The sequence below is a fragment of the Mastigoproctus giganteus genome, chromosome 3 (genome assembly GCF_048544385.1).
Source record: "Mastigoproctus giganteus isolate SK-2022 chromosome 3, ASM4854438v1, whole genome shotgun sequence".
NCBI classification, from domain to species: Eukaryota; Metazoa; Arthropoda; class Arachnida; order Uropygi; family Thelyphonidae; genus Mastigoproctus; species Mastigoproctus giganteus.
Window position 1 is genome coordinate 125,195,939 of NC_143577.1, and position 23,745 is coordinate 125,219,683.

Here is a 23,745-nt window from a genome sequence, read left to right on the forward strand (position 1 = left end):
TTAGACTGTCTATTAGAAAATCTTTTGAGCCCTAAGTAAGGTTACTGAAGTTGATAACATATATCCAGTAATTTTGAGGGAGGCAGCCAGAGAGTGAATTGAACCACTGAGGTTAATTACAAGGTCACAGCAGAATCGAGAGATTCCTTTGAAATGGAGAAGTACCAATGAGCTGCTAATACAAATTCTAGAAGGGGAGTCAGCAACTACAGACACCTTCATTCGTGTTTTTGTTTTTTTTTTTTATGAAAATCAAAACACAAATGGTATGAGAACTTATAGTACTTAGTACTGTGCATGGGTTGAAGGTTGGGAAGATGAAAGAAGATACTTGACAACAGTCTTAAATTTCTCCAGATTGTAATTTTCAAGAAATATGTATGAAGAAATATTGAAATTTTTTTTGAAATTGAAATATTTCTTGAAATTTTCAAGAAATATGTATGTATGACTAATAATAGAATAGCAATTGCTTAAAAAACGGTACTCACCTTGAATAAATTGCTATTCTATTATTAGTCCACCAATACGGTATTATAAGATTTCTAAACTTTTATAGTATGAAGGAAGGTTGTTCCAGAAAAGAGGTTGAAAGGATAAATCAAAAAGAAAAGTTGGTTCTATAAGTTTGATGTTAGATAGTAAAAGGATGCTGGCTGGTTGCAGCATGTTTGGACTGGTTTGAAAGAGAGAGGTGGAATTAAAAAAAACAATTCAGAAAACCAGTGCCCCGTGGTAGTATCTATAGAAAAGCAGAAGCAAGACATTTATGAGACAGAGAGTGGAGTGACTTTTGTAAGAGATGGATCATTAATTAACTCAACTGCCCTCCAACTTCCACGAAAAATAGTAATTAATAATTAAAAAAATAAAATAAAATAAATAAATTTTGCATATTTGTAGCGTGCGCCACTTTTGTATCATTATAACATTTAACAATTAATAAAAAAAAGCAGTGCAAGAATCATTTTGACCTCTGCCTGCAGCTGCTGTTAATCCATCCTGTTGTGTGTGTGTGTATTGTTACGTAGGATACTTAAACTTAGTGTAGCTTGTGAGCAGATACGTATATATAGAGACAAAAATATGTGGGAAAGAGCAACAAATATTATACATTAAAATAAATATTGCATGTGTACTGAATGGTGACAATGTAAAACTATAGAGTTTTATTAAGCATTTAGTAAACTTATAACCTTAGTAATTAATTGATAAGAAGAGAATTATATTGACTTTTCACTTCATTTAATCACAGAAAAAGAGAAATTCACAGAAAAAGAGATTAATAAAAAGGGGGGGGGTCGAAATGTAACATACTGTATACATTCTTGTAATGGAAATATATTATTGGATGTTTAGAACATTACCTAATCGGAAAATGTTCAGTCAATGTCACATTTTCAGCATGTTTCATTGGTCCCTGAAATGGGTTTAAATCAGTCGTAGCCCTTCCTCCCCACCACAGAAATCTGTACAAATGAAAGTATACTATTTTCATTATGTAGCACAGAGTGGAACGGAAAGTAAAATAACAAGTTGTAGTTAAACTAGGTTTAATGTTATATACATACGATAAACAGTAAAAACAGAATATGTAGATACACACAGTATCCAGTAATACAAAAGTTTTCGGGCTTTATGTTATCAGTTAACCGTTCAATTGAAAGTTTTTGGAACGTACAACTTAAGAGCATGCAATGACAGGCAGTCATGCACAGTGAACTGCGTGATGCAACAACTAACTATGGGAAGTTGAAGTCTGTGGTTGTGATGTATGGTAACGTTGCCACCGTTTGTCAGTCATGAGAATTGTTGCTTCAATAATAGGATGAACACGACATTCTCTGTTTCTGTTGACGGAAGTATTAGAGCACATGATGTGCAGTGACTCCAACCAGGTGTGGCACTGGTAATGGCAGGACCTATCGTCAACAATGACATCATGGCGTGGGTCATGAATATAAAACACTTTTATTACCTTACCAATTAACAAAATAAAATTAAATGATATGTGAAAATTGACAAACAAACTGAATTGACAAACGATCAACAAACCAAATGCTATACAGCTCTCAACTAACCTTGCTGAAATGGGAGAGATCTGACAGCAAAGAAATGAAGTTCAAAAATGGTGCACCAAAAAAATAATTATTTTAATTATTTTTGCTAAAGGCCTATAGATATGTTACTGTGGCTGAAAGTTCCGTTTGTTTTGTTACCTATGAATAAAAATGCGTAAGTATCAATTAGTGTTTTTATTTCTAAACTTACTAAACTTTTTTTTTTTTTTTATTTCGTCTCCAGAACAATATTTTTTTTTTAGTTCAAAAATCCAAACAAATCCCAATTACTCCTGGCCCCAATTAGTTTGGATTATCGATGGTCTACTGCAGGGGTCGGCAAACCACAGCCCGCAGGTTAATACTGTTTTTTACATGAAAAAAATTAAAAATAAATCAAATTACACACTGCAATAGTCGACAGTCAAGTTGAGAATAATGACCACACGTGGTGCTACTGGCGTCACATTTTTGCATTCTGTCATCTACCGTAGAACAAGTGTTGTCAGCATTTCTCTCAGTTTTGCTTTAGCAGTGCACGTGGTATTGTCTGTCACGGCACACTGCGATCTTTTTTTTTTCCTTTTATTTATTATCCACCGCTTCCATGTCACCCTCAAGACCAAATATGAAGAGAAAAATGGACTTCGAATGTTGTGCTTTTAAAGCTGAATGGAGTGTGAATTATTTTGTCGTAGAAATAAATGACAAAGTATCATATGTTTATTATGTAATGACACAATAGCTGTGCGAAAAGAGTACAATGTACGTCGTCATTACCAAAGTAAGCACGCGGCACAATATTCAAAATTCAGAAAATCAACGGAAGCTAAAATTGGAAAGTTTAAAACGTAATGCATCATCACAACACAATTTATTCGTTAAAATAAAAAATGATAATGAAGCAGTAACTAAAGTAAGCTTACAAATAGCTCATTTATAATCAAAAAAGGGAAACTATTTACCGATAAAAATAAATCAAATTACACACTGCAATAGTCGACAGTCAAGTTGAGAATAATGACCACACGTGGTGCTACTGGCGTCACATTTTTGCATTCTGTCATCTACCGTAGAACAAGTGTTGTCAGCATTTCTCTCAGTTTTGCTTTAGCAGTGCACGTGGTATTGTCTGTCACGGCACACTGCGATCTTTTTTTTTTCCTTTTATTTATTATCCACCGCTTCCATGTCACCCTCAAGACCAAATATGAAGAGAAAAATGGACTTCGAATGTTGTGCTTTTAAAGCTGAATGGAGTGTGAATTATTTTGTCGTAGAAATAAATGACAAAGTATCATATGTTTATTATGTAATGACACAATAGCTGTGCGAAAAGAGTACAATGTACGTCGTCATTACCAAAGTAAGCACGCGGCACAATATTCAAAATTCAGAAAATCAACGGAAGCTAAAATTGGAAAGTTTAAAACGTAATGCATCATCACAACACAATTTATTCGTTAAAATAAAAAATGATAATGAAGCAGTAACTAAAGTAAGCTTACAAATAGCTCATTTATAATCAAAAAAGGGAAACTATTTACCGATGGTGAATTAATTAAATCATGTTTGCTTGTGGCAGCCGAAGAAATGTGTCCAGAGAAAATGGATTTGTTTCGATCTGTCAGTCTTTCGGCGAGAACAACTATTAGAAGAGTTGAAGACATCGGGGAGCCACTTCAAGAGTCAATTAAAAGACAAGGCAAAAAATTTCAAGTGGTTTTCGTTGGCTCTTGATGAGTCTACAGACATTACTGATACTCCTCAATTGTTGCTTTTATTCGAGGAGTCAATACTGAGTTTGAGGTTACTGAAGAATAAGCTTCTATGAATATTCTGCATGGAACAACTACAGGCAAAGGTATCTTCAAGGAAGTTGAGAAAACACTAACACAGTACAATTTGCAATGGAATCAGTTAAAATGTGTCACAACTGATGGTGGTAAAAATATGTGTGGAACGAGGAAAGGATTAGTTGGACAAATTTTTAAGGCTTGTAAAGAAGCTAAATGTTCAAAACCTCCGGTGATTCATTTTATTATTCACCAGCAGGCTCTTTGTGGGAAACACTCAATCTGTCATGTGTTATTGAACCAGTTGTGTCAGCAGTTAACTTTATTCGCTCTCGTGGACTTAACCATCGTCAGTTTCGTGATTTTTTATTAGAGATCGAAGCCCAATATCCTGATTTGCCCTACCATACAGCACTTCGATGGCTCAGCAATGGAAAAGTTTTATTGAGATTTTTTGAACTCAGAGAAGCAAAAGAAATTTTTCTAAATGAGAAAAACTGCCCACAACCACTATTATCTAACAATGAATGGCTATGGAAATTAGCATTTGCTACAGACATTGTGGAATATACAGGGGAAAACAGTGCTCATATATGAAGCATATTCTATCGTAAAGTCATATCGTCAAAAATTTGCATTGTTAGAAACACAAATCACATTAACCAAGTTTGACCATTTTCCATGCGGTAAAAAATTTCAAATATTAGCGAAATCCCCACTCCCAAAAAAATTCACGGCAGATATATTTTCTGAACTTAAACCACAGTTACAACAGCGTTTTTCGGATCTTGATGCAACTGCAAAAGACATTTCCATATTTCAAAATCCATTTGGCTGTACAATTGAGGAGCTTCCATCAGACCTTCAATTGGAAGTGATTGATCTGCAAAATGATGATATGCTAAAGGTTATGTTTAAAGAAATGGATCTAACCCAATTCTATATCTTTCAGAAGATAAATACAGTCAATTAAAATCATATGCACAGTGATTTCTATCTGTATTTGGGAGCACTTACCAATGTGAAAAGACATTTTCGAAAATGAAATATGTAAAATCGCAATACAGATCATTATTAATGGATGACAACTTGCAAACAACTTTAATGATAGGAAGTACTAACTTCAAACTCCAGTATGATGAAATATTATTTCAGAAAAAAACGATTACATTCATCGCATTAGTACAAAATTTAACCAGTTCTATAATACATTTATTAATAAATTTAAATATTTTATTCATTTTTTATAAGTGTCAGCATGTGTATAAATATTAAGAAAAATATCACTTCCTAATAAAAAGATTTTGAACCTGTTTTTTTTTTTTTTGTTGCTCTGTGAGTAGAATTACCCACGTAAATATCTTCGAGCTTGCTACCTGGCTCGCCGAGCCTAAAAATTTTACGATCTGGCCCTTTCCAAAAAAAGTTTGCCAACCCTGGTCTACTGCAACGTTTCCCAAACTTTTTTAGTCACGGAACACTTTTCATCTCACAACATACTCACGGAATACTTACAGAACACAAGTTTAGCAGGAGCCAAAGAACTGTTTGCTAATTTTTATTACATACGATGCACTGTTAATCAGGAGCATCTTTATTTTCAACACATGTAAAGCCAAAATTGATATAACTGTCAACATACTTTCATTGTGGTCTTTTATTAGTTGGTTCCTGTTTTTTCATTTTGGATTTTTGGGGAACAAAAGGCTGCGATTATTAGCCTGGAAAGTAAGTTACTGGGGATTTTAGGAACTGCTGGGAGTCATGAAACAAGTAAACACATGGGCTGTGTTAGAGTAACTAAGAGTAAGAACAGGTGCATGTACACCAATGCTGGGAGTATAGTACATAAATTTGATGAATTTTAAGAGCTGGTTAAGACATCCAAGGCAGATATTGTGGATATCACAGACGTGTCACTCAGATATAAGGAAGGCAGAACTGGAATTTGGGGAGTACAATGTGTACAGAAAGGACAGAAAGGGAGGAGGGGTTATGCTGTTAATTAAGAAACACAAAATCTAAGGAAGTGCATCCAGTTGATATGGCTGGACAGTGCAAGGTTGAGTCAGTTTGGTGTAACATAAGCACTGAGAAAGCAAAATTAGGGTAGGAGTTTATTATAGGCCTAATGATGCTGATGAGTACAATGAACAATTATACAGAGAAATAAGGGTGGGCCAGTAAATCAGAGTGTCTTATAATGGGGGATTTTAACTTCCCAGATCGGAAATTCTGGGTTGGTCACTTGCACACTAGCAAGGCTTTTGTGGATTTATTGGATGACTGTTTTCTACAGCATGTTAGAGAGGCAACAAGAGGGAGTAACACTCTTGATCTGATTATTAGTATTAAATATTCATGCATAAAGAATTTACAGATAAAGGAATCACTAGGTGGCAGTAATGACAGTGTACTGATGTGGGATTTACTTAAAGATGTAACTACCATCAGGGGTAAAGGAAAGGGTTTTGCTTTCATAAAGGTGACTACATGGTCTCAGAGTTTTTTTAAGTGCTATACAGTGTGCCCAACTCATGATGTTACCAACAGTTAATTTTAAATGGAAAGCATTCAAGGAAGTACGTTTGGAAGCTACTAGGCCAGGGGGGTTGGGCTCCTGCAGCCTTAAGGCCGCATGCGACCTTTTGGGGTACCAGTTACGGCCTTTTGTCTATTTCTCTGCAAAATCCACCTTTTATTTCATGACATAACACAAAACAAAATATTTTTAAGGTAAATTTTATATACTGTTATTTTTATATAAATTAGTGTACATTTACGCTATACATTAGCAAAAGAAATATAAAAGGCATAAAAATATTGGATAGACTGATAGAGGACAAAACAAAGTGAAGAGGTAAAATTATTTATATCGATAACTGTGTAGTTAGCAAGAGACCTGTCAGTTGAAACTCAGTAATTGGCGAACTGGTAACCACTCAGTGATTATTTTGTATTTACATTAAATAAAATGTATGCATTGCCTTTTCTAGTTAAGGAAAATAATAATGAATTATATATTAAAGTAAATACAAAATAAAGCATTTATTCTAATTCACTAATCTTTACAGAATATTATTGTTTACCATATAGATCAGGAGTGGCCAACTTAATTTGTGATGCAATTACTTTTTTCCTTCAAAATGTGCCATGATCTACCATCTCAAAAATTTCATTGCACAAGGTGCACAAATCGAGGGATGACTGTATATTTAAAATTCGTCGTGATCGACCGAAATTAAATCCGCGATTGACTTGTTGGCCACCCCTGATATAGATGATAGGGCATCACTTCCACTTGAAACTTAACTTCATTTGGCAATGTTACCTTTCTCATTAGTGATGACTCATCTCGTTGACTGCTGTCAGTATCAGTTGACATTCCAGTCATTCTCCCCAGTGCCATCAGTTTCCAGTGCTTGTTTCGTTTAAAATTGAATATTGAATCAATCTGTGTATTTCATTTTTAATTTTTACTAGTAACCCAATTATGTCAAGAAATAAGAAAAGAGCATTCAAGGAAGAAAAGAGTATTCAATGAAGAATGGGAATTGCAGTATTGTGTTGTTGCAGTGAAAGATAAAATGTGTTTGCTCTGTGAAGCCATATTGACAACAGTGAAGAAATACAATGCATATTAGCATTATGCAACTCATAAAGACAACAAATATGCTAAACTAGAAGGAGAACCTCAAAAGTCTGCATTTAAAAAAATGAAAGATGGAAAGCAGCAGTAGCAAGTATTCAAAACTACATCATGCCAAGGGATGACGGCATTACTGAAGCGACACAAAGTAGCATATATACTTGGAACATGAGGTAAGCCATTTAGTGATGTGGAAATCATAAAATAATGCATTGTTGAAGTTGTGGGATGTTTAGATTCAGCTAAGGTTAAGAAGTACAAACTACCTCTTTCAAGGAGGACCATAACTGATCGGCAACATGAATTAACCCGTAATATAACAGCACAACTTCATGCAATATGCCAAAGCGAAGCCATTTATTATTCAATTGCCTTCGATAAATCCACTGACATTACTGACTCAGCACAGGTGTTATTTTTTTATCTGTGTTATTATTGTGGATATTCATTGTCATGAGAGGTTACCCTTACTGGCAGGACGCATGGAATTGACATCTTCACCATCTTCAAAGAAAAATGCCATGAAGCAAAACTGAATTTAAGTAATTTAGTAAGTGTATGCACAGATGGCACACCTTCTACGAGAGAAAAACATGAAGGATTTGTTGCATTACTACAGAAAGAACTGTCACATCCAGATACTTTGATTTCCTTTCACGTATTCTTCTTCAGCAGAATCTGTGTGCCAAATCTACTGTTTTAAGTGACACATTAAATAAAGTTACAGGTATTTTAAACAACATCGTCACATGCTTCAGCTTGATGATGAAACATTCAGCGTAGATCTGCCATATCATTCTAAAGTGCGCTGGTTGTCCCAAGGACAAATACTTGTCAAACTTTTATCTTTGCAAAAACAAATCATGATTTTTTGAGGAACTGAATCAACAGTGTGAATTGTCAAAAGTAGAATTCTGCAGAGATATTGCATTTTTGTGTGATATAATGTCAAAGCAAAATGATCTGAATATTTTTTTGCAAGGTAAAACCAAATCTAAATATGATATGTGGCGTAAAATACAGGCATTTCGGTAAGCGCTGACCTTTTTTCAAAACCTTGCTTAACCAATTGGAACTTTCAGCTGAACACTTTCCTGAACTGGCAAAAGTAATTAATGAACAGGATACAAACAAATCATTAAGGAAATGCAACATGAAAGAATACACAGTTTTTATAGACTCCCTGATTGAAGAATACAATGAAAGGTTTGCTGATTTTGAGAAACATGATCTCACACTGAAACCAGCTTTTCAACCACACTTGATTGATATCTCCAAAGCATCTGACGACTTTATACAGATGGAATAAATTGAGCTCTCAAAAGATAATATTCTGAAGTCTCTATTTCACGATAAGAAGTATCCTCATTGGAACTAATAAGACACACAGAAGTATGGCGAAGTTTAGATATATACTGGTGCTCAAAGAAAGTACATCACCCTTTAAAATTGTAATTGTTGTACGAAACAACGTATTTTTTGGCAATATTTCTTACAGATTGCATCAGATAAGATTGACACATGTAGGTGATGACATAATATTGCATCAGCTGTTACTTTCAGCTATATAAGCACGCTCTGCAAGAGTTGCAGTTATTCCTTGCTTGTATCAGGATGGCGAGTTACGTGCAGTTGACACCATGAAGAAAGAGTGCTATTATTGCTTTATGTGAGGAAGCATGTTCTTCCCGTATATTGCTTATAGTGCCTTGTAATCAATTGACAGTGAGTAGATTTCTTTCCAAACTCGAGAATACTGGTTTTGCTGATAGGAAAAAAGGAACTGGACACAAATGAGACTCTACGCCAAAACAAAAACTGTAAAGCTTTGTCATCTGAGCTGAAAAGAGAATAAGAAGAACAAACAGGATGGTGGCAAGTGCAGTAACAGTCAGAAGATGCCCTCTTCAAAAATGGACTTGTGGCCCGTCATCCTAAGAAGCTCCTCCTCAAACAAAAATGAAAAAGGCCCGATTAATTGGGTGCAAGGAGCATGTCAAATGGACCTCCAAGTAGTAAAAGTCAGTTATTTTCTCGGATGAGAAGAAATTCAACCTGCATGGTTCTAATGGGAGACTAACGATTCATCATAAACGTGGTGAAGAATACCATCCAGACTGTATGGTGTCTACAGTGAAATTCCCTACCAGCCACATATGGGGGTGCATTTTGTATCGCAGAGTAGGTTACCTGAAGTTTATAAAAGGTTCCGTAAATGCCAATGGATATATGGGAAGGCAAATTGCTGCCAACCATTAGAGACCATTTCAACCTGCCGAGTAAGTGCATCTTTCAGGACAACTCTGCTCCTTGTCATCGGGCGAAAAAAAGTAGGCACTTCTGTTAGCTTCATTTCTACCTCAGAGGTTTGACAGTAATGTGATAACATTTGTTACATGTGAAAAAATGTTGGAAGAACGGTCCAATACAACTCTTGGCTGGCCAGAAAACAGCCCAGACCTGAATCCTACAGGGTACTGTTGGCATCGTATGGCATCTGCAGTTGCCAGAAAAAAACCACAGCCGGCTGGTTCGTGAACTTCAGGAAGCCATAATTTGTGTTTGAACCACGAATCATCAATTGATTATCTCCAGAAATTGATCTTGTCAATGCCTCGATGGCATGCTGCTGTCATCAGGGCCAGAGGCAGTTCAACTAAATATTAGTTTGCACCTGGTGAACTTTTCATTTTGTTTTCCATTTAAAATGATAAACTGAAGCAAACTGAGGGCTTCTGATAACATTTCAGCCATAATTGTCGTGTTTACCTAAAAACCGTTGTATAAAGGTTGCAAATGCTCATTTTGGAATATTTTGAAAGCACCTGTCAAATATTACGTAGCTTAGCCTTAACTATTAATAAATATCGTTTGTTTATATTTATATTTCTGATGTTAGTCATTAATGTAACATACCATCGTGAAAAAGGGTCAGAAATGTGAAATTCCTAGGTGATACGCTTTCTTTGAACACCAATGTATTTAATTCTCAGCATGCAGCCTAACAGTATCTTGGTAAATAAAATTCATGCTTCAAATGTAAAAAGTTTGTTTGTTTTGTTTGTTATTTGGTTTTTAGGAGCATTAGCAACTAAGGTCATATTGCTCTGGGGATATGCGGTGGTCATTCTCTGACCTTTCCGCATCCTCTGTATTTGGTGGTCACGGGCTTGAACCCCGGTCTAATCAAGAAGCATGTGCTATGCACTGCTGCCCCTGTCCACCTGGCTATGGAGGCGCAAAATGTAGAAAGGTTCCCCACCCCAGTACTAGGTGTTTGTTCCAACTAAGGAATACTGTTCTAGGTTTAAGCCAAATGGAGGTCAGATGAACTAAAGAGACTCATGGCAGAAAAGAAAAATGAATGGGATGCACATAAATTGTCAGGCGACACTGACACCTATGGTAGATACAGTCTAGTCCGTAATCAAGTCACAAAAGAGGTTAAGCAAGCGAAGGCAGATTACAAGAAATTTTCGGCAAAGGAACGGGATGAATCAGATTGGTCCAATTGTTATCAATGGTTTGGCTGTAGATATCATTCTCAGTTAGCTGCCAAACTAAATGAGTCTTTTGCATCTACATTCACACATCAGAAGTTCTTCAAGGAAGAGAGGTCTCAATGTTTATCAAACTCTAACAAGGAGGTAAATTATTTTGTAATAACTGAAAGCAAAGTGGAGGAGAAATTGTTGAAATTAAACATAAGAAAGGCACCTGGGATAGATGGGATCTAAGTTATATTAAAGGAAGTGGCAAAGGAAGTAAGCAAACCCTTCGCCATAATTATGAGAGCATCCTTGGACTCAGGGGGAAGTCCCCATGGCCTGGAGATGTGCAAATGTATCTCCAATTCAAAAAGGGGGGATCAAAGGGTAACATGAGCATTACAGACCTGTTAGATTGACTTCTGTTCCAGGGAAAATAATGGAGTCACTGCTTAAACAAGCATTGCAGGTTCATCTACACAAGACAGCAGAAATAATTCAGACACAGTATGGGTTTGTTAAGGGGAAGGCTTGTCTGAACAATTTAATTGGATACTCTGACGTGGTCACGAAGGAACTGGAAGCAAAGAATAATTTTGATATCATATACTTGGATTTTAGGAAAGCTTTTGATACTGTGGCACATAGAAGACTACTGTACAAATTGGAGAAGGATGGCATTAAGGGAAAGTTACTACAATGGATAAAGGTTGACTGGGAGAAGGCAGAGTGTAATCAATGGATACTGCTGCTCTACATGCACTAATATTATTAGTGGTGTCAGGCCCATTGTTGTTTCGTATATTTATCAATGATACTGATGAAGGTATATCAAGCTTAATGTCAAAGTTTGCAGATGATACGAAGGTTGGCAGAGTTGTTAACAACAGTAATGACAGTATGCTGCTGCAACAGGATCTGGAAAAGTTGGGCAGATGGGCTGAGAAGTGGCAACTGAAGTTTAACATTGGCAAATGCAAAGTACTGCATATGGGTAGCAGTAACCCCAGAGAAATGTACCAACTGGAAGGTGTTACACTCAGAGTAGTGGATAATTAAAGAGACCTGGGAGTAATTGTGCAGTCAGATATGAAGTTTTCTGAGCAGTGCAGACAACCTGCCAAAGTAGGTCATGGGGTCGTGTCAATGACATACAGGAATTTTGCGAGCAGGAATAAGGAGGTGATTATCACCTTGTATAAGGCAATGGTCAGGCCACCTGCTGAGTACTTCGTACAGGTCTGGAAGCCTCATTTTTGGAGGATGTAGATTTGCTAGAATGAGTACAGAGAAGGGCAACAAGACTGGTGAGGAAAACAGAGGGTTGCTCTTACGAAGAAAGGCTTAAGTTCTACAAATTGCAGCTTCTAGAAACTAGGCACCTGTGAGGCAATATGATTGAGGTTTTACACCTCAATCATAATCAGGTCTTGAATGGATTGAGCAGGCTCAATGCTAATGGGATTCTGCCTCTTGCTCAGATTCAAAAACCTCAGGGGGCATAGATTCAAACTGAGGAAAGACAGTTGTCGAATAGATGTGTGGAAATTTACCTTTAGTCAGCAAGTAGTTGATTGTTGAAGCTTCCATCTGTTGTTGGGGAAGTTGAGAGCTTAAATAAATTTAGGGCAGAACTAGATAAACATTTGGAATGAATGGATCAGTGAAATGGGACGGCATTTTTTTTTTTTTTTTTTTTGGCTGATGTTGTATAACCTCGCTTGCATCACTTTCCTCTACTAATGCTAAAAAAATGGTCTAAAGCAAACAATATTACATTAAAACTACATTTAAAGTATGCATTTAAATTTTTATGGAAAAATGAAATAATAATAATTCAGGAATTTCGATTTCTTATTTTAATGAAAATTGGGATATCTCGAAAAATCTTTCCATATGAACCAAATTAGCATTAGCAGAAGCATATGATGTAAGGAAGCAAGCTTATATAGCATCAGCCAAAAAAAAAAAAAAAAAAACCATTCCTATTTCACCCATCCATTCACTCCAGATGTTTGTCTAGTTGTGCCTTGAACTTATTTAAATTGCTGACCTCCACTACAACATATGGAACTATCAACCTCCCGCTGGCTAAAGGCGAATTTCCACACATCTATTCTACAATTGTCTTTCCTCACTTTGAATTTATACCACCTCGGGTGAGTAATACGAGCAAGAGGAAGAATCCCATTAGCATGAGCTTGCTCAATCCATTCAAGGCCATATACACCTCAATTAGATCATCTCGCAGGTGCCTAGTCTCCAGAAGCTGTGATTTGCAGAACTTAAGCCTTTCTTGGTAACACCAACCCTTTGTTCCACTCACCAATCTCGTTGCCCTTCTCTGTACTCGTTCCAGCAGCTCTATCTTTCCTAAAATGAGGCCTCCAGGCCTATATACAGTACTCAAGGTGTGACCTCACCATTGCCTTATACAAAGGGACAATAACCCCCCTTATCTCTACTTGAAAATTTCCTGTATATCATTGACAAGACACCATGAGCTACTGTTCCAGCCTTTTTTGCACTGCTCAGAAAACTTCATATCTGACTGCACAATTATCCCGAGGTACTTTCATTCTCCACTGCCCTGAGTGTATTACCACCCAGTTGATACATTACTATGGGGTTACTGTTACCCAAATGCAGTACTTTATGTTGTCAACGTTAAATTCAGTTGCCACCTATCAGCAAATCTGCTCAACTTTTCCAGATCCTGTTGCAGTAGCATATTATCATTACTGTCATTAACAACCCTGCTAACCTTCGTATTGTCTGCAAACTTAGACATCAACACTGATATACCTTCATCAATATCATTGATAAATACTGGAAACAACAATGGGCTCAACACCGAACCCTGGGGGACTCCACTAATAACACTGGTCCACGTAGAGCAGTGTCCATTTATTACCACTCTGTCTTCTCCCACACAACCATCCTTTTATCCATTGTAGCAACTTGCCCTTAATGCCATACTGCTCCAATTTGTACAGCCTTCTTTCATGCACTACAGTATCAAAAGTTTTCCTAAAATCAAAGTATATGATATCAAAATTAATCTTTGCATTCAGTTCCTTTGTGACTACATCACAGTATCTAATCAATCAAAGTTCCTTAACAATTCCATGATTTTTTTTTTTTATGAAAACCCCAAACACGAAAGGTATCAAAACCTACAGTACTTAGTACTGTGCATGGGTTGAAGGAGAAGTATGGGGGTAGGGGGGTGTGCTGGAAACTTTGCTCTAGACTAAACATGGGTTTCACCACATGTTTGGTGAAACCATTTCACCACAAAATAGTGGTATTTCACTGGGTGATGAGTCATCCCACCTACTTAAAGTCATGTGTCTGAACTATAATTGCAGTGTTGTCTAGACCACTGGTTCTGAATGGAAGCCACATGACCCCCCATTGGGTCATGCAGTATTTCTGAGGGGTACATGTAAAAGTCGTAAAATTGGGGGCCACATAAACTGTAAAGTGGGCCACGAAAAGTTCACTTCTTAAATAAAATTATTACTGATATAAAAATGTTAAGAGCATAATTATATATTGTGAATAAACAAAATATTATGAGTAAAAATTCTATTGTAAATAAAGATTGTGGTTAATTTTTTATTATTAATTTTCCTTATATTATAAACAAATAACACTTTATAAATGAAAGTGCAGTTGATAAAGAACAAAATATATTATAACTATTATATTTATTATAATTAAACAAAATGAGAGGTGAGGTACAGAGGTGAATGAAACTCAGAAGTGGGCCACGATCAAAAACAGGTTGAGAACCACTGATCTAGATGCAAATTTTGGACACATTTGCACATCTTCAGTCCAAGGAAGTATTCATAATTATCGTGAAGGGTCTGCTTACTTCCTTTGCTCCCTCCTTTAATATGACTAGATAGATCCCATCCAACCCAGGTTAAACGATTTCTCCTCCACTTTGCTCTCATTTTAACACAAAATCACTTAGCTCCCTGATAGAGTTTGATAAACTTCTGGCATTCCCCTCCTTGAATAACTCCTCATATGTGAATGTAGATGCAATCCCAGGGGCTCACATCTGGTGAGTGAGCCCCTGGGACTAATGGACTAATTAGCATTAGCATTAGTAGAGGCATTTGATGCAAGAAAGCAAGCTTATGCAGCATCAGCCAAAAAAAAAAAAAAAAAAGTAACATAAATAAATAAAAATAACCACTTCCACTTCACCCCTCTGTTCGTTCGAAATACCTGTCCAGCTGAGCCTTAAACTTATTTAGGCTATCAACTTCCACGACAAGGGATGGAAGTCTGTTCCACCCACCAACCACCCGCTGGCTAAAGGCAAATTTCCACACATCTATCCTACATCTGTCTTTCCTCAATTTGAATTTATGCCCTCTCAGGTGATTTTTCTGAGCTAGAGGAAGAATCCCATCAGCATTGAGCATGCTCAAACCATTCAAGGCTTTGTACACCTCTATCAGATCACCCCGCTGGTGCCTAGTTAGTTTCCAGACACTGTAATTTGCAAAACTTAAGCCTTTCTTCGTAAGAGAACCCCTTTGTCCCATTCACCAATCTAGTTGCCCTTCTCTGTACTCGTTCCAGCAGCTCTACACCTTCCTGAAATGAGGCCTCCAGGCCTGTATACAGTACTCTAGGTGTGGCCTGACCATTGCCTTATACAAGGGAATAATCACCTCCTTATCCCTGCTAGAAAAATTCCTATATATCATTGACAATACACCATGAGCTACTCTTGCAGCTCGTCTGCACTGCTCAGAGAACTTCATATCTGCCTGCACCACCACCCCCAGGTCCCTTTATTCTCTACCACTGTCAGTGTAGTACCACAGAGTTGATACGTTGCTCTGGGGTTGCTGTTTCCCCATATGTAGTACTTTACATTTGTCAATGTTAAACTTCATTTGCCACCTCGAAGCCCATCTGCTCAACCTTTCCAAATCCTGTTGCAGCAGCATAGTGTCAGTAGTGTCCTTGACAACCCTGCCAACCTTCGTATCGTCTGCAAACTTGGACATTAAGCCTGATATACCATCATCAATATCATTTATAAATACAGAAAACAATAAAGGCCCCAATACTGAACCCTGAGGGACTCCACTAATAACATTAGTCCACGATGAGCAGTGTCCATTGATTACCACTCTCTGTCTTCTCCCCCTCAACCACCCCTTTATCCATAGCAGCAACTTGCCTCCAATGCCACACTGCTCCAATTTGTGCAGCAGTCTTCCATGTGCAACAGTATCAAAAGCCTTTCTAAGATCCAAGTATATAATATCAAAGTTATTCCCTGCATCCAGTTCTTTTGTGACTGCATCATAGTATCCAATCAAATTGGTCAGGCAAGACTTCCCCTTAACAAAACCATGCTGTGTCCTAGCTATAACTGAAGTCTTGTCTAGATGATCCTGCAGTGCTTCTTTCACCAGTGCCTCCATTAATTTTCCGGGAACAGAAGTTAAACTCACAGGTCTATAATTACTTGTGTCAGCCTTTGATCCCCCTTTGTGAATTGGGGTCACATTTGCACATCTCCAGTCAATGGGTACCTCCCCTGAGTCCAAGGAAGCTCTCATAATTATGGCTAAGGGTTTGCTTACCTCCTTTGCTGCCTCCTTTAATATAACTGGATAGATCCCATCCACCCCAGGTGCCTTTCTTGTGTTTATCTTCAACAATTTCTCCTCCACTTTGCTCTCAGTTATTACAAGATTCTCTAGCTTACTGCTAGAATTGAATACACCTCTGGCATTCCCCTCGCTGAATAACTCCTCATGTGTGAATGTCGATGCAAAATATTCATTTAGTTTGTTAGCTACCCGAGCAGGGTCATCAACAGTTGACCCATCGATCTCAAGTGGACCAATCTGATTCATCCCCTTCCTTCTAGAGTTTACATAAGTAAAGAACTCTTTGCTGTTTTTCTTCGCATCCCTTGCCAAGGATCTCTCGTAATCTGCCTTCGCCTGCCTAACCTCCTTTGTAACTTGGTTACAGATCAACTTTTATCTATCATAGGCGTCCGTGTCACGCGTTAATTTGTATGTATCCCATGCATTTTTCTTCTCTGCCATATGCCTCATTAGTTCATCTGACAACCATTTAGGCCTAAACCTTGAACAATATTTCTTAGTTGGTATGTAAAGCCTAGTAGCTTCCACGATAAGTTCTTTGAATGCTTCCCATTTTGAATTTGCTGTTGGCAATATCATCAGTTGATCCCACTGTATAGAATTTAAATACTGTCTCAGTCCATTGTAGTCGCCTTTACGAAAGCAATACCCCTTCCCTTTACCCCTAATGGTAGTTACCTCTTTGAGTAACTCCCATTTCAGCACACTGTGATCACTGCCACCAAGTGGTTCATTTATCTGCAGATTCTTAATGCATGAAGAATCACTACTGATAATCAAATCAAGAGTATTACTCCCTCTAGTTGCCTCCCGAACATGCTGATGTAGAAAACAATCATCCAATAAATCCGCAAAAGCCTTGCTCCTGTGTGAGTGACCAGCCCCCAAATTCCAGTCAATATCTGGGAAATTAAAATCCCCCATTATAAGACTCTCTGATTTACTGGCCCACTCTATTTCTCCGAACAGTTTCTTATTATACTCATCAGAGTCATTAGGCCTATAGCACACTCCTACTCTCAATTTTGATCTCCCAATGCTTATGTCACACCAAACTGACTCGACACTGCACTGTCCAGCGATGTCGACTGGCTTCACTTCCTTGGATTTTATGTGTTTTTTAACTAATAGCATAACCCCTCCTCCCTTCCTATCCTGTCTATCCTTTCTGTAGACATTGTACTCCCCAAATTCCAGTTCTGCATTTCTTATATCTGTGTGACACCACGTCTCTGAAATCCCCACAATATCTGCCTTTGATGTTTTGAGCAATACCACAAATTCATCAAATTTATTTACTAAACTCCTAGCATTGGTGTACACACAAGTATACATGCACCTGTTCTTTTTCTTAGCTACCCTAACACAACCCATGTGTTTACTTGTACCCCAATGATTCCCAGCAGTCTCTGAAATATCCTGCATCTTATTTTCCAGGCTGCGGCTCATTCCAATAGAAGCAGTGCAAGAATCACTTTCACCTCTGCCAGTGGCTACTGTTAATCTATTAGTCCTTGTATCCCCCCAATCTAGCAGTTTTCCGACCCACCTAACATTGCCTCGATAGCATCAGCAAACATTCTTGCACCCTTTCTATTTAAGTGTATCCCATCCCTGTAGAAGCAGTCTCTCCTGTTAACAAGTACAGACCAGGCTGAAAAAAATTCTACCCCTTGAGCCCTGCACAATCTTTCCAGGGCCGAATTGATTGACAGGGCTCTCATCATATACTCCCTCCTATCGTGTCTGGGCAGAATTGCAGACACTTTCAATTTCAACCCTAATTCACGGCTTTTTTTCATCAGTGACCTGTACTTGTCAAGTAATTCCGCCGGTCTCCTACTCTTAATGTCATTAGTGCCAACGTGTACAACTATATCACCTTTTGTGCCCTTAAAAGATGATATCCGCTCTACAACATCATCAACTTCTGCCCCTGGCAGACATACCCTGGTCCTATTCCACCTATCCTTTTTACAAAGCATGTTTCCCGTTTCCCTGACAATAGAGTCACCAACAACTACTAGTTCCTTTGGGACCAGCGCATTCTGCCTTGGGGGTTGCCGCTGTGTTCCGCGATGACCAAGTGCAAGCTCTGGCATTGGTGTGGGCAGCTGAGAGCTTGATGGGCCCCTCACTTGTAATCCTTCGAGGGCATCCACCCTATCCTTCAAGCTCTCATGTTATTAGTGGAGTATCAATGTTATTAGTGGAGTCCCCCAGGGTTCGGTGTTGAGCTCAGGACCCTGGGGCTTGGCACCCCCCAGGGTCCTGAGCTGGATATCATTTTTCCTCTCTTTCTTGGTGATTTCCCTCTCTCTCAGGATAATTCGAAATTTTTTTTTGGTTGGTGCAGCATAAGCCTTGAACTTCCTTGCACCATATGGCTAATAATAATAATAACAATAAAAATACTAATACTCATTCAGTTTATCAGCTACCTGAGCATGATCATCAATAGGCAAACCATCTATGTTACGTGGACCAATCTGATTCATCCCCTTCCTTCTAGAGTTTACATAAGTAAAGAAATCTTTGCTGTTTTTCTTTGCATCCTTTGCCAAAGATTTCTTGTAATCTGCCTATCCTCCTTTGTGACTTGATTACAGACTAACATGTATATGCCATAGGCTTCTGTGTCGCCTGATAATTTATATGCATTCCATGCATTTTTCTTCTCTGCCACGAGCCTCATTAATTCATATAACATCCATTTAGGCCTAAACTTTGAACAGTATTTCTCAGTTGATATAAAAAGCGCAGTACCCTCCAAGATTAAGTCCTTGAAGGCTTCCCATTTAGAATTCACTGTTAGTAACATCATCAGTTGATCCCATCAGTTGCTGTATAGAAATTAAAAAAAACTCCGAGACAAGTGCAGTCATCTTTACGAAAGCAAAAACCCTTCCCCTTATCATAGTTACATCTTTCAGTAGATCCCACATGAGTAAACTGTGATCAATGCCATCTAGTGGTTCCTTTAGCTGCAGATTCTCTACACATAAAGAATCACTGCTGATAATCAGATCAAGAGTATTACTCTTGACATCTAAAACAGTTTGTTGTTGTGGAAAACAGTCATCCAATAATTCCACAAAAGTCTTGCGAGTGACCAACCCACAAGTTCCAGTCAATATCTGGAAAGTTAAAATCCCCCATTATAAAACATTGACTTACTAGCCCACTATTTCTCTGAACAAGTGCTCGTTATACTCATCAGATTCATTAGGCCTATAACACACACCTACTCTCATTTTCCCTTTCCCAGTGCTTATGTCACACCACACTGACTCAACATTGCATTGTCCACCAATGTCAACTGAATGCACTTACTTAGATTTTTATGTATTTCTTAATAAACGCATAACCCCTCCTCCCTTCCTATCCTGTCTGTACACGTACTCACCAAATTCAAATTCTGCACTGCTTATATCTGTGTGACACCACATCTCTGATATCCCAGCAGCATCCACCTTTGATCTTGTTCAACACTTTAAGTTCATCAAATTTATTTACTACACTCCCAGAATTGGTGTACATACAAGTATACATGCACCTATTCTTAATGTTAGTTACCCTAACCAAGGGGTCAGCAACCTGCAGATCTTTGAGCATGTAACCACGGCTCTAACTTTTAGCCCACATGAAGCACAATTTGAAATGGAGTTAGAGGACTTAAAAATCAAGGACAATGTGGAGTGCAATAAAATGCCTTAAAACTGAAATTGAGGATTTGGAGAGGCAAAAGGCTACCCTTGGAATTCTACATAAATGGATGTCAAATAGATGAATTGAAAAAGCAGGACTAAATTGTGTTCAATGTGTTGTGTAGCTTACTGGACACATATTTAAATTTGAAAATATTTGCGTTCGGACTTCCCTCAGTTTTTGGTTTGACGAATTTCTGCTAGCAAATATTTTCGAACATGAACTATATTAAAAATAAATCAAGAAACCATCTGAACAATGCGAGTCTCTCAGCATGTTTAAAGATAAAAATTATGACATACTCGCCTGATGTTGAGAGACTCGCTCAAGAAGTTCAGCAACAAAAGTCACATTAATTCTTACCTAAATGGATGTTCGTTATGTTTTTTCAGTATTAATAAATATTTCAAAATATATTTTTTTAATAAAACACCTTCCCACTCTTCAATTTCTTAAAAAACTCCCCCACCCTTCCTCCCAACTTGAGCTGAGGCTCAGCTCTTCGGATTCTATTTTTTTTTTTTTTTTTTTTTAAATAGATCAAAAATGGCTCCTTACTCAAAAAAGGTTGCCGACCCCTACCCTAACACAACCCATGCATTTATTTGTTGTGATGACCCCTCCATTCCCTGAAAAACCCAGCACCCTGCCCTCCATTCTAATAGAAGCAGTACAAGAATCACTTTCGCCTCTGCCTCTAGCTACTACCAATCTTTTAGTCTGTGACTCCGCCCAAGCTAGCAGTTTTCCGACTCACCTAAGACTGCGTCAATAGAATCGGCATATACAATGCACCTCTTTTATTTAATTGTATCCCATCCCTGTAGAAGCAGTTGCTCCTGTTAACAAGCAGAGACCACACTGAGAAATTGTTACTTATGATTGTTAGAAAATGTTAAAAATTGTCAGTTGTTAGATTCTTTAAAAAAAAATTCTATTGGCATAATGTGCATATAAAAACAATAATTTGTCTCATTAACATGCTATTGTCTCATTAACAATGCTAACAAAAGCGGGAGTTTGGGAGTGGCAGCCACCAAGATTAAAAAATAAAAAACATTTCTTTTGACATTTCGTGCATTTTCAAAGAGCAATTTCATTGTTCACACATGCGAAATCATTTAGTTCTGTTCGGCCAAGAAGAATTACCGATTTCAAGTGGTGTTAATTTTTTTTTTTTTTTTTTACATTGTTTTGTCAAGTACTATTGTAGTGAAGTGCGGATATAATATGAGATGAAAAGAAAGTTGTGTGAAGGACGTGAACTGAGAAAAATAGCTGTAATTAGAAGGGAAAAAAACAATTATAAGAGAGGTCATGAAAGTTTAATCAACTTTCATTTGTTTTGTGTTTAGTAAAAAAAGGTTAGGGCTTTACACAACTTTGGGAGGGATTCCAGCAAAAACCAGTCGTGGAAAAAAATATATATATATAATAGGGATCACGATTTTAATCGACTTTCGTTTTTGTTTAGTGAAAAAAGGTTAAGTTTTTACATGACTTCAGGAGGGATTCAAGCAAAAACAATTATAAGAGGGGTGATGTTTCTAATCAACTTGTATTTGTGTTTAGTGAAAAAAAAAAGGTTTTTTTTTTTTTTTTTTTATGTAAACCCCAAGCACGAGAGGTATTAGAACCGATAGTATTTAGTAACGTGCTTGGGCTGGAGGTTGAGAAGACGAAAAAAGATATTTGTTGACATTGGACTTCAACTTCTGTGACATACACAACTTCGGAAGGGATTCAAGCAAAAAACAGTCATTGGCCACAAATGGACTTACTTTTTTTTCTTGTTGTCAAAAAAATTGCTGTTTTTGTGTTAATTTTTCTTAATTTTAGCTCTGAGATATTGTTATGTTGCATGACATCTTTTCTTCCCCAAATAACGTGCATTTCTGTTACTTGTTGCTTCCAAAAAATTGCCATTTCTTTTTCAACTCCGACATACTGTTATGTCAAGTGGTATCTGCCACGGTGCAGTCGAGAAGAGGGGACTGCAATGAGTGGGCAGAGTTACAAACCGTACGTCACTTCTTCCCCCCCCCCCCTTCTCGACGCCATTTCGTAAGGGTTACCGCTCTCTGGAGAATTACCTAACTAGCAACGGTGGGACCAGCGCATTATGCCTTGGGGCTTGCCACTGTGTTGCGTGATGCACAAGAGTGAGCTCTGGCATTGAGTTGGGCAGCTGAGGGTTTTATTTTATTTCTGATTGCGTTGTTGTTTAGGAGGGAGGGGGTGCTTAGCTTAAGTGTTCATCCCCCGACCGCTGTTTTAAAATCGGAAAACGAATTCCCGATTTTAAAACAGCGGAAAGTGTGGGGGGGGGGGTAAACATCCTAGGGGGATAAACAGCCTAGGAGGGCAGGGGGCGAGGTACGGCAGTGAGTGGCACCTGCCAATCTGCCTTCTTTCTGACTTTTAGTCGAAGTACGGAGGGGTACCCAAGATCTGGAGTTACACGAAAAATTTTTATTACTCATGAGCAATAAATATTTTTCTGCAATTACCAATACGGGGTTTCCGGGTTCCGCGAAATATCGTGGATGTGCGATAAAAACTGCTATAACGTTAACTATATTTCAGCAAAGAGCGGCCTCATGCCAGATGAAAAGGCACAAAATAAAAAAAAGTCCCTTATTCTCAGTACTCACAATAAGCCAATAACCAGAAATAAATACTGCGAAATTGAGATGCAGCACCACACAAATTACAAAACACCTATACTACTCTTTTCCACAACAACTTCTTAATTCTCGACATCACCAGAACGTGCCTTTTAGTGCCCCCTAATGCAAAGTTAATTCGCTAGCCAGTTGAATTAATCGATATAATTGTGCTAATTTTAAAAAGATAAAGTCGCCACACTTACCACAACGTTTCATTTATATAATTAACACGATATCGCAAACGCCTTCAGTTTCAATAGTAAAACTTCATTTTAAAAAGAACACAACCAAAGGGTCGCGAAACAAACACAGCGCAAGGGAGTCATGGGGAATTCACGGAATTCACATCTGGTATAATTTAAAGATCACAGGGTAAGTTCCAGCGAAGAACCTTTGAAACCTCCAAACTTTGAAAAGTCGAAACCTCACAATCACTCCTGCATTTTAAAGTCTTCTAGAGAACACTTTAAAAACGAACAATCGGTGCATGATCGAACAATCGAAATACCTCTAGAAGAGAAAAAAAAATCACTCCCACAGCATGAATCGGCTCCGTACAGCTCCAATTTTGCATTAATTAGCAATGAAAATGATGAAGGAAAACAACGTCACACATACTATCAATTAAAAAAACAAAAAAAATTCCGCATCACCTATCCCACATCTCTATTAATTCGACTGGTTCCTCCTTAAAATGATAGAAACTACCAACGTCCAC

The 23,745-nt window shown here is 37.8% G+C and overlaps 1 protein-coding gene across 4 annotated transcripts in view; it reads right to left on the reverse strand.

Annotated features, from left to right (window-relative positions):
* mora (cysteine and histidine rich domain containing protein) overlaps positions 1-23,136 on the reverse strand; it is a 560,065-nt gene extending 536,929 nt beyond the window's left edge. For 3 of the 4 annotated variants that reach the window (XM_090370663.1, XM_090370664.1, XM_090370660.1), the window contains exon 1: positions 23,013-23,136. The gene's annotated coding sequence lies outside the window, so the exon portion shown is untranslated. Of the gene's footprint in view, positions 1-22,868; positions 22,925-23,012 lie in introns of those variants that run through there. The other variant, XM_090370661.1, reaches the window with a different exon arrangement.
* Between the last annotated feature and the right edge of the window lie 609 nt (positions 23,137-23,745).